Here is a 13,469-nt window from a genome sequence, read left to right on the forward strand (position 1 = left end):
TCAATTACTTCCGGCTTTGTATTCTTTCATAAATGACATCATAGAGCAGGAGGTGGGTAGGCAGGTTATTTTAGTTGGTGATTTGAATTGCACTGTATCTAATCACTTTATTGATCTATATGATGGTCCAGGAAGAGAAGAGGCCTTAAAAATGCCCCCAGTTTGTTTTCCAGCAAAAATAAATACCTATAAAGATCTGCTCAGAAACAAATGTTTGCTTCATTGTAAACAGTAGAATTAGCTCTTATTCCCCTTCTCAATATAGTCATAAAGCAACTACTGGGTGCTCTATCACTGTTTCTTATCCAACATTTAGTATTATATCTGAAATTAATATTTTTGGTAGCCCCCTTACTGATCATATAGCCTTCTCCTTTCCTATAGAGTTTTGCTCTGCACCAGCGGGGTCATGGAAGTTCAATGGTGCCAAATCTAATTTTGACAAGGTCTGTGGTAGAACTCATTGGCTATCAGTCAGGATTGAAAAGTTAAAAGAGATATTAGTGACAGGCGAATTTGGAACTCAGATGAACTTCTTCTATTCACCTAGATTATGAAACTGGTTGTCGGAGGGGACTATCATGAGCATAAGCAGATTCTATGAGGACTTCCTTAACAACCTATCCCTTCCCTGAATAAAGAGCTAAATAGGTTAGTTAGAATTCAGTCTGTCTCTTTTTCGGCTGAAAGATATAAACTAATAACTCTTCTAAAGAGGAGAAGATGACTAAAGGTGTATGAATACGTTTGTAAATGGATTGACCTTAGAGAGGCAGCCGCTGGCAGGAATATGAGAACCTTTTGGGAAATCATTGCTGAAGGTTGTGGGTCAAGAGTGAGGTCTCATCCCTCTCCTATTAGGGATGATCAGTGGAGGGGTTACATCACAGAGTTGCATGCAGCAAAATCTGGGGAGAATTCCCTATGTAAAATTCCCCCCCAATTTCTGATGTCTCACTCAGATAAATTTGGCCTGCCCTCGAAGGATGAGAATGAGGACTCCATCCATTCAATGAGAAACTCTAGTACGATGGAACAGGATGAAGCACTGATATCTGTCATAAGAAGAGAAGCTAAACTCTGGGCAATGTTTTTAATTCTATCCTACAAACATTGCTGCGCTCATACTACAGTGCCTCAATTTTGGACTAGGAGTATCATTGTACTGTTACATAACAAGTGCATTGGTAATCTGCCAAACAGTTGCAGACAAATAGCTCTGTTAGATGCTGTGGGTAAGGCTTTTGATAAGGGCCTATTGGATAGCCTTAATTCCTGGGTTGAAAAGAAAATGATAATTCTAATGGAATAGTCTGGTTTTTGTAAAAATCATGGACAAGTGGATAATATCCCAGCCTTCCGACGTAATACCTACAAATATGTGAAAACTAGAGGATATGATGATTTTATTGACTTTTTTACAGTGTTTGACAGACTTGTTTTGGGAACACAGGACACAATTCTTAGATGAAAGAAGGTGTATTGAAGATAATTCATAACGACCCCCAGAGGCCAACCTCTCAGCTCCACAGTCAAGCTTTTCTGCTGGACTCTACAATCCAAATTCCAGCAGAAGGAGCTGATAAGAATCACAATAAAATGTATTAGAACATAACACATCTCCCTTACTAACAATTAAACAATAAAACTAAATGATTTAAAAACATATAAAATCATCTAATTTCTTAGGTCTCACTTTAAGACGCTCACTTGGACTCCTTTTACAATCTTTTGTGGAATCGTTGATGCTTTCTGTAATATTCTTTAACCAGCATCTTACCTCAGCATCATTGCATTTGACAACTTTACAAATATTCCACCATTTCCCGTCTGATATTTTAACTAAGTTTCCATCAACTTTTAAAATTTGCTTAGGAACAGACAACTTAGTATTTCCCTTTTTTACAATGCTGCCTGGACAAACTCTCACATTATCTCCTTCGACAAAAATTCTCTTACCTTTTCCAATTTTGTCATTGTGTCTTAATTGATAACCGTCCTGATAGCTAGCAACTTTTTTACGTACTTCTTCTTCTTTTAAATCCTTCCTACCACTCCTACCCATCCATGCAGGTACTGCTGCAGTACAGAGAACCCTACCCTTTAGTAGACAAAAAGGAGTTTCCCCAGTTACAGAATTTGGAGTAGTTCTGTAGTTCCATAGTATTTTTTTTACTTGTGTCCTCCAACACATGTTCATAGATACAGCCAATTGAATGCTTTCTCCTAAAACACGGTTGAAACGCTCAACCAAACCATTTCCCCTTGGATGATAAACTGGTGTTCTCAAATGTTTAACACCCCATTTTTTTAGGAAACTCACTGAATTCCTGTGAAATGAATTGTGGTCCATTATCTGATAAAATTTCTGCAGGACACCCTTCCCTCCTAAAAATTTCTTCACAAAAAGCCATGACATTATTGGTTTTAACTTCAGTCACAAAAGCTACTTCTGGCCATTTCGAATAATAATCAACCATCACCAATACACACTTTTCCAATGATACTAAACCTTCAAATGTTCCACAAATATCAGTGGCTAGCCTCTCCCATGCTTTTCCAGGAAATCTCATTGGTGTTATGGGAGAATCTCTCAACACATGAGATTTATCACTACAGGTACAAGATATGCATTCCCTCACAAATCTTTCTATATCTCTATCCATGTTTGGCCACCAAAAATCCATTCTGGCCTTTCTTTTGACATCAGACATTCCTCCATGACCTTCATGTAGAAAACCCATTAACTTAGATCTCAATGAAACATGTACAACCAACTTGTCACATCGTCTAACCACACCATCTACAACAGACAGTTCTTCCCATACGTCCTTGTACATTACAATCTCATTATCTAACTTACAACTAAAAGCAGTGGGCAAACTTTTGATCACTTTAACCAAAGAAATATCAGCAGAAATAGCTTCTTTCCATTCATCCTCACTAATGGCTTGATAAACATCCACAATATTGGCTATCAACAAATCTTCATCTTCACTGGTATTTTCCAATTTATCACCCACCGGTAACCGTGACATACAATCAGCATTAACATTTCTCACTCCTGGTACATATTTTAAATCAAATGAATATTATTGCAACCTATATATCCATTTGGCTATGCGTGGAGTAGCTCTGCCTGCACCAGTGGTAGTGAAAATGTCTAGCAAGTGTCTGTGATCGGTACGAAGTTGAAATTTGGTGCCCCAAACATAAACACGAAAATGTTGCACACCCCACCAACAAGCCAACGCTTCCTTTTCAATGGTGGAATATGACATTTTTGCACCCTTAAGAGTGCGTGATGCAAACACAATGACATTCTCTTTACCATCACACTCTTGCATTAATACAGCTACTAAACCGTATGGAATCTGTCACAATTATGGACTTATCTTGAGAATTGAAAGACTTTAAAGCAGTAGCATTAGCTACAGCCTTCTTCACAGTTTCAAAAGCAGTTTGACACTCCTTTGACCATAGAAAACTAACTCCTTTCTTGATGATTTCACGCAAAGGATGTACTATTTCAGAAACATAATGTACAAATTTAGCATAATAATCAGCCAAACCGAGAAATGATCTCAACTGATCCTTGTCCTGTGGTGAGGGAGCATTTTGAAAATATTCTACCAAGTTTAACTTAGGTTTGATACCCTTGTGAGACAAGGTATGTCCTAGATATCCACCTTCTTGTTGACAAAATTTACATTTTTGCAAACTAATGGTGAGACCAGCTGCCTGTGCTTTGACAGTACTTCTCTCAAAATGTCATCATGTTGATTTTCATTCACACCCCATACCAGTACATCGTCTTGAAATACTAGTGCATTTTTAACATCCTTCAATATCTTTTGCATAATCCTCTAAAACACAGCAGATGCTGAGGCTAGCCCAAAAGGAATCCTGATGAATTGAAATGCACCTTCAGGTGTGATGAAGGATGTTAAATGCCTCAATTCAGGTTGTAAACGTACCTGATGGGAAGCAGTCGATAAATCTAACATGGTGAAATACTTACCACCAGCAAAACTAGATAACATTTAATTTATGCGAGGTAACGGATAATTGTCAACCCAAATGCAAGCATTCAAATCTCTCAAATCCACACACATGCGGATCTTGCCATTGGGTTTGTGTGCGATTACAATTGGACTTAACCAATCTGATGCCTCTATAGGTTCAATAATCTTCTCCTGGCATAATCTCTGTAATTCTTCTTTCAACTTCCCTCTTAATGCCATAGGCACATTGCGTACCTTGTGCACCTTAGGCATAGCATCTTTCTTAACTATTATTTGATGTTCAAATCTTTTAAGACATCCCATTTCTTCCTTAAATAGGTTTTGAAAATCCTCAATCCATTTGTTAACTTTATCAACATCTGTTAATAGCACTTGTAAAGGATGATTTGGGTTAAGAATAATGCCCACATTTTTCTGCTCCTTCTACCCCAATAGACTCCTACCGGTTTCCACCATGTAAACCTTTGCTACGGTAGTTCATTCTTTAAAGTGTACATTCACATTTAAAAATCCCAACACCTGTAGTTTCGTTCCACAGTACCCTAAAGGTTCAACATCGGTGGGGATTAATTTAGTAGATCCCAAATGTTGCCAATTATTCTTATCTATCAAGGTAAAAGGGGAACATGAGTCCGCCCACATTTGCACATCAGTATTATTTATAGTTATGATACACTTGGGAGGAGAATATGTTATTGATTGACTATTTTGCAAAGTATTGATCTGTTCCACAACCATAACTTCTATATCAGTGACATCTTCAACATTCACCTCATCTCTCGAATGTGTCACAATAGAATTATATATTGTGTTTACCGTTTTCTTTAGCTTGGAAACATCATTGGCTTTGCATACTCTTGAGAAATTACCAATTCTCCTGCATTTATAACAACGACTTTTGGCGGCAGGACAATGTATGACATCAGCATTGTGCCTATAGCTTCCACATCTGTAACAATACTTTTTGTTATTTACCTCCTGTTTTTTCCCAACATTTGTATTTTCATCACTATTTGTTTTAGCAAATTGTTTTGTATTAGAATTCAACACGCATACTTTATTAGAATCTATTTCACCCTTGGAGTTATTTTCACCTAATTCTTTCACATATAGCGAAGTATTTTCAATGCGTCTAGCAATTTCAATAGATTTGTCCAAAGATGGATTTTTTAAATCTAATCATTTTTTTAAACTCTCTTTTTGTTAGTTCTATGAATAAGTTGAATGAATTATGTCATCCCTTAAATCTTTGAATTTGCAGGTAATAGATAACTTCCTTAATGCAGCCCCATATTGTTCAATTTTTTCTCCTTGTTTTTGGGAACGAGAAAAAAAATTGTGTTTTTCTACAACAATACCTAATTTTTTCATGAAGTTATCAGCTAATGCTGCTAAAGCATTATCATATACATCTTCTCCCTCTTCATCTGAAGAATTATCAACATTCCTAACATTAGGTTGAAAATTAGGTAACATACTCAGAACATTTCTTCCTTCTACTCCTAGACACACTTTTAATGTAGCTAATTTTCTCCTAGCAATAAATACATCACCACTAATCGCTTCTAAATATGTTGTGAAAGATTCCTTCCAATCTTCCCAATCCATGCACGGAGAACCTGGTTTTTGTAGAAATGTAGGTGGAGTCGGAATAGATGATTGTGTAGCCATATTCTTGATGATTTTGAAATAACTTATTTCTTATCTCTAAAGATTATTATATAAATTCCAAGTCACATACAGCTGAGTACTCCTTGCTAAAATAAATAAGTATTTACCACACTACTAAAATTCACTAAAAAGTTAAAAATTCCCCCTGCACAGGTTTGAATAGTCACACCTGGCTGATTGATCCAATGTAAAATGCACAATCCAGCAGATTTTGCTTAAACATGTACTGTCACATGGAGGACACTGCCTTTCTTACAGGTAGCCTCCAGAACAGTATCGTCGTCTTGTATAATGCCACTCGTGGATAATTTTCAGAGTCTCCCGGATAATATCACTCACCGGAAAATTGAGATCGATAATTCTTCCCTCTTTTTAAACCACCCTTGATCACTGTATTGGTCCTACCTTCCAACAGTTTCTGATCTTGAATAGACGTATATCAACTTTGAACGCCAAGAGATCGCAAAAGTTAACTCAAAAATGAAGGAATGCATGCCATCAGGTCCTGACGATACGTGCGTGGCCGGGTTACAAAGACAAGATGATGTTTGATCCGTTGTGTTGCAACCGCGTTGTGACATCTCATAGACGTATAGTTGCGTCTTTCAACGTGAAATGTTTCGTCTCTCACCACAGGATTCGAAGCCTTCTACTCACGCGATCCTTCTCGTGGAGCACTCTTCATGAAGTGGACGCCGAGTTCCTCCTTATGGGCACTGCCGTCAGCCACGATTTCTCTTCATGGGCACAGCCGTCAAATCATCGCACAAGGTAAGGTTTACCTTTAAACAGCAACTGTCTCTTTCATGAGAACGCGGATATCAATGATTACCGGCACACATCCAATAATCAATTTCAATCTCCGCAATCATCCACACGACTGTCCTTTTATTTTGAACGATGGTCAAGCTGGGGGGTCACCGATTTCGACGTTTTCTGGCGTATTTTTTTCCAAAAATGCTTCAGAATGGAAAAGTCCAGAAAACAAATCTTCTAACTTCTGTGTGTGTCCTCTTAGGTGGTGTATCCCACCCTCCTCATCATTTTTGGGAGCACAGGACACAGTTCTTAGATGAAAGAAGGTTTATTGAAGATAAATCATAACGACCCCCAGAGGCCAGCCTCTTAGCTCCACAGCCAAGCTTCTCTGCTGGACTCTACAATCCAGATTCCAGCAGATGAACCTTGTTGCTAGGACCTGATAAGAATCACAGTAAATGTATTAGAACATAACAAGTTAATTATCCAACTCTGGAAAAAGCTGCATATACCTGGTGTGCCTGAGATCTTGCTGCATTTGATGATTGCTTTACACTCTTTCACCTGGTGTGAAGTGTTGTTGGGGGAGGATCAGGGATTATCATCCCCGATTCCCACCAAAGATGGCCCGAAACAGGGCTGTCTTCTTGCCCCTGTGGTATTCTTCCCTCATACCTCCGACCTTCCTCACCACTTGAGTAATTATTCTGGCAACCCACTGAGTATTGGAGGCCACCCGGAGATCTCTCTGTTAATGACATTGTTATTTTCAGTTTAACTGGAAAAGTTCTGAACAGTCATCTTGCATCTTTACAGAAGTATGCTGACTCATTTCCTGAAAATTAAAGTCTCCAAAATCCTGCAAAAAGCCCAATCATTCCTGGTACCTTGGTAAAGAAAAATTGCCGATAGTCAAGTCTTTTACTTTTTTGGGGGGAAACATGTCAAGCAGACGGAATGATGTTGAACACATATCTCATAGCATTTGTAAGGCCAAATCACAGGCTAAATAAAGTGTTAAGTGCCTTCTTTAAAGCAGGCCGTCGAAGGCAGTTTGCCAAAATATTCTCTGTGTATCAGGCTAAAATCCCTTCCATCTTATTATGTGCACTAGAACTAATTGCTGTGATAAAACTGAAGAGCAAATTTTGGGGAAACTGTGGTTTTAAAACACGTATGGCCATCCTGGTTCTGTGGCAATAAGATTAGAATTTGGGTTAAAAAGTGCCTTGGTCCAAACCTTATGACAGTGATACGATGGAGCAATCGGCTCTTGAGAAGTGGTATGAACTCATTAAGGAATTACATATGTATTGATATCTTTGAAATGAAAAAAGGAAAGTCCTTGTTCTATAAGAAATGTATTAAGTTTGTTTGAGTTAAACCAGGGATGTTTATTTTCTTGATCTGAATCGCAGTTAAAATCCTTTCTCAAGCAGGCCTACGTCTAGATATTGAATCGTGCGGTAAAAAAGTAAAGTATTATGTGAGAAGTAACTATTTTATTCTAAAAATCCACTACAATATATGACATGGAACCTGGGGTCAGACGATTCTGGACTCTATCGTGCCTAAATATTCCTCCCCAAAAATCTTTAACTGCCAACGGGCGCAAATCAGTAAATATGGGCACTGTATTTAACCTCTGTAAGAAGAGTGTTCAAGATTTGAACCATGTATTATTATTCTGTCTCGCATTGCTTTTGTTTCGCTGCAAGTTTATGAGACCTGTTTTTCAAAATATCATGGCCGAACGACAGCTGAATCCCTGTATTTACCGTTTTCTCCACCTAATTAAATGTTTTGTATTCGAGTTTTCAATGTTTTTAGGTGCTTTTGATTATTTAAATCAAATAGGAACCAATTTTAAGTTCAAGGTTTATTTTTTATGGCATCACTCAATTAAATATATTGTTTGTTTTTTCTTTCTTAATGGGTATAATTATTGAATGTTTGCCTATATAAGCTTTGTCCTTAAATCTCGCATGATCAATTTGTTAGTGCTCTTCAAATACAACTTGAACTTGCAAAGAAAAGATAAAACTTTAGAAATTAAAAATAGGAACAAATCGCATGCCTTTACAGAATGTGGTTCCTATTATGTGACTGGCTAATGTATGACTGAATTTTATAAATGAGTGCAAGTTGCTCATATGCAAGTATAGTTGCTTGTGACGTTAGCACATTAGCAGGCTATCTAAAATTGAGCATCAGCACTCTTTTCAGTGTGTACCTGCCAGCAGGGCACCTGGTGCACCAACAAGGAGGGGCAAAGTTAAGCATAACTATGTGAAGGGCTTTTCTTTTGAGAGGGCTGGGCTGAAGGCCACCACAACTATTGGTGTCGCTTGATAATATATGGTTGCTTATAGACTGCCTCATGGCTCCTAAAATGATGGTTTAGGAGTTAGCATGAAGTAAAATTCTCGGCAAATGAAATATGTATATGTTAACCTCTTGCTTGATTTGGGAGGAGGCTCTGAGCAATGCCCTCGGAAGATTGCAATCTGTGACGTTTACCAAGTTGTGAAGCTTCAGATGCTAATTTCAGCCTTCTGTGCCAATCCCTAAATCAACCGCCCAAAAGGTACAGAAAATGTAAACCATTGATTGGAAATGGACAATAGTATTTACTATAACTGGAAGAAACACAGGTTAGAGATTTGCAAGACAGGTGGTATATTGAGACCTAAGTGTAACAACGACATCATTTCGCACCACTGTATTGCGTATCTCCACAAATAAAAAACATGTTCCCTTTTTTAGCACTTGACTTTCAGAGAAGTGAGGCAGAGAAGTCCACAGCTTACTCATTGGAGATACTGTGGGCTCATACTCAAAACTCAACAAATGCAACCAACAACGCTTGATTATTTTCTGCCCAATCAGTGCTTTGTTTAAATAAAAACGAGGTATGTTATTGTTGTTAAACATTTATTAATTGAAATGTTCCTACTACACGAAAAACAAGTGCAAAAAAATTAGGGTTGGGCAGAAGTTACCTAAAACCTCCACGAGATTCCGCAGAGTTCCGTGAGCGGCGGAGTTCCATACGTTGCGCTGCTCATACTGATTTTTAGTGTCAGGAACTTGTGTTTTGCTGTAAAATCAGCGTTAACAACACCATGCAGCACTTCAGAGGGCACTGACTCTTTTTGCCAGCTGAGTAGATTTTCTACACGAGCATCAGCTTTCTGAACGCGAGTAGCAGCTTTCTCAACACGAGTGATAGAGACCTGGTGTGACTGCCCGAGTTTAGAAATCTTGCGGGGAGGTGGTCTAGCGCTCAATTTTCTCGCTCACCAACTTAACTTTTTTGACCTGCATATGAGAAAAATCACCATTACATGCTGGTTGGCAGAGTTTTTCCTAAATTCCGGACTCCAAGCAGAGCGTTGAGAGGGCAAAATTCTGTGAACTCCACCAGTGGAGTGGAGTTTACAACCCGCCTCTAAATAAAATGCAAAGTACTCTACGCCAACAGAAATATTGAACTAAATAAGATCCCAAAAAGGAACAAAAAGAACTTAAAAAAGAAAGAAGAGAGAAAAATAAAACCCAATGAGGAATAAAAGAGCCATCCTGTTTAACCCCTTCGCTGCCAGGCCTTTTCCCCTCCTGTGCCACGCCCTTTTTTGGCTATTTGGGGTAGTGCGCACTGAGGCCCCTGTAACCTTTTGACCACATAAGGTATACACGCCAAATTTGCATCCTTTTCTTCCAACATCATGGGGATTCTAAAGGTACTCAGGGTTTGTGGATTCTCCTAGAGGGGTCACAGAAATGAGCCAAAATACAGCAACATTTTGGTTTTTTTTGGAAAAATTGGAAAAACGGGCTGCAAATGAAAGCATCTGGGTTTTTCCTTGCAACTGTTATCAAAAAAGGGTTTGTGGGGTTGAAATCACCATTTTCCCAGCTTTTCGGGGATACCAGACTTTTGTCAGAAACCCAACATTTCTTACACCGTTTTGGCATTTTTCTGGGACATAGCCTAATTTTGCTATTTTTTGTGCTTTTGAACTGCTTCCAGTTAATGGAAGAGATGGGTACAAAAGCAATAATGGATCCTGGAAAGCTATACATTTTCGAGAAGAAGACAAAATTCTGAATTTAGGAAGGGGTCATTTGTGTAGATCCATCAAGGCTTTTTTATAGAAACTAACAGTTACATATAGGATAAATTGAAAATTAGTTGAAAAAAAAAGCCTTTCGTGTCAACGTTTTCACCTGTAACTTCTTCTAATTATGACAGCTCTTTGAAAGCAATATACCATTACATCCGCTGGACATTACTGGTTGTGGGGATATACAGGACTTGTAGGTTCACCAAGAACCCGACGAACCCAGAGCCAAAAACTGAGCAGCAACTTGCAATGGTTTTTTATTATGTACCGGGTATATAGTAATTATTCTGTAAAAATGTGTACATGGAAAAATCGGTATGAAAGACACCTAGGTATTTCTGAAATGGGAACAAAATATAGAGTTTAGATATTTGCACATTTGTGAAATTGGGAATACTCATACTAGCATGAGATTTATCAGTCATTTTTTAGAATGACTTCTTTTTTACACAATATCTTTCATTTGGAAGGCAGAAATGCATCGAAAGTCAATAGATAATAACAGTTCCTTTACAAAACTGAATTACCCTAAGTCTCCCGATAAAAATGGTACCTCACTTGTGTGGGTAGGCATAGTGCCCGCGACAGGAAACGGCGCAAAACGCAACGTGGTCCCAACTCAATATCGCAGTGAAAATGTACCCTTTTTTGGCAAAGTGCCTAGCGCTAGTATTTGAACCCTAGCTCTGCGGGCACCTTGGGAAACCTAGCAAACCTATACATTTTTGAAAACTAGACACCCAGGGGAATCCAGGATGGGGTGACTTGACTGCCTCCCACCAGGGTCTGTTACCCAGCATCCCTTGCAAACCTAAAAAATTGACAAAAAAACATATTTTCCACATATTTCTGTGGTGGAAAGTTCCGGAATTTGCGTGGATCCACAAATTTCCACCCACCCCGCGTTCCGCAAAGTCTTACAAGAAAAAGGTACCTCACTTGTGTGGGTCGGCCTAGTGCCCACGACAGGAAACGGCACAAAACGCAACGTGGTCACACCTCAATTTCGCAGTGAAAAATGACCCTTTTTTGGCAAAATGTCTAGCTGTAGTTTTTGAACCCTAGCTCTGCGGGCACCTTGGGAAGCCTAGCAAACCTATACATTTTTGAAAACTAGACACCCAGGGGAATCCAGGATGGGGTGACTTGACTGCCTCCCACAAGGTTCTGGTACCCAGAATCCCTTGCAAACCTAAAAAATTGACAAAAAAACACATTTTCCACATATTTCTGTGGTGGAAAGTTCCGGAATCTGCGTGGATCCACAAATTTCCACCCACCCCGCGTTCCGCAAAGTCTTACAAGAAAAAGGTACCTCACTTGTGTGGGTCGGCCTAGTGCCCACGACAGGAAACGGCACAAAACGCAACGTGGTCACACCTCAATTTCGCAGTGAAAAATGACCCTTTCTTGGCAAAATGTCTAGCTGTAGTTTTTGAACCCTAGCTCTGCGGGCACCTTGGGAAACCTAGCAAACCTATACATTTTTGAAAACCAGACACCCGTGTGCTTCCAGGGAGGCATGGCTTGCATGGATCCCCCAACGTTTCCTTACCCAGAATCCCTTGCAAACCTCAATTTTAGCTAAAAAAAACAAATTTTTCACTCATTCTTGTGTGGGAAAGTTGAGGCATCACCGGGCTTACACAAATTTCCTACCACCCAGCGTTCCCCTGGGTCTCCCAATAAAAACGGTGCCTCACTCGTGTGGGAGGCCCAAGTACCCGCGACTGGCAAGGCCCCAAAACGTATTGAGGCGACAAGAAAATTGCCTACCTCAAAACGACCTGGTTTCGCAAGGGGGGTCACCTGGGTTTTTGGCCCGGTGCTCGGCGGCCACCTAGGGGAACCTACCAAACCCACACATTTCTGAAAACTAGAAACCCGGGGGATTCCAGGGAGGTATGGCTTGTGTGGATCCCCCAACGTTTCCTTACCCAGAATGCTCTGCAAACTTTAAATTTAGCTGAAAAAATCACCTTTTTCACACATTTTTGTGTGGGAAAGTTGTGGCATCACCGGGCTGACACAAATTTCCTACCACCCAGCGTTCCCCCGGGTCTCCCGATAAAAACGGTGCCTCACTCGTGTGGGAGGCCCAAGTACCCACGACAGGCAAGGGCCCACAACGTATTGACGCGACATGAAAATTGCCTACCTCAAAACGACCTGGTTTTGCAAGGGGGGTCACCTGGGTTTTTGGACCCGTGCTCGGCGGCCACCTAGGGAAACCTACCAAACCCACAAATTTCTGAAAACTAGACACCCGGGGGATTCCAGGGAGGTATGGCGTGCGTGGATCCCACAAAGTTTCCTTACACAGAATGCCCTGCAAACCTCAAATTTAGCTGAAAAAATCACCTTTTTCACACATTTTTGTGTGGGAAGGTTGTGGCATCACCGGGCTGACACAAATTTCCTACCACCCAGCGTTCCCCCGGGTCTCCCGATAAAAACGGTGCCTCACTTGTGTTGGAGGCCCAAGTACCCGCGACAGGCAAGGCCCCAAAAAGGTTTTGAGGCGACATGAAAATTGCCTACCTCAAAACGACCTGGTTTTGCAAGGGGGGTCACCTGGGTTTTTGGCCCGGTGCTCGTCGGCCACCTAGGGGAACTTACCAAACCCACACATTTCTGAAAACTTGACACCCGGGGGATTCCAGTGAGGTATGGCTTGCATGGATCCCCCAACGTTTCCTTACCCAGAATGCCCTGCAAACCTCAAATTTAGATGAGAAAATCACATTTTTTACACATTTTTGTGTGGGAAAGTTGTGGCATCACCGGGCTGACACAAATTTCCTACCACCCAGCGTTCCCCCGGGTCTCCTGATAAAAACAGTGCTGCACTCGTGTGGGAGGCCCAAGTACCCGCGACAGGCAAGGG

The sequence above is a fragment of the Triturus cristatus genome, chromosome 5_2 (assembly GCF_964204655.1).
Source record: "Triturus cristatus chromosome 5_2, aTriCri1.1, whole genome shotgun sequence".
NCBI lineage: Eukaryota > Metazoa > Chordata > Amphibia > Caudata > Salamandridae > Triturus > Triturus cristatus.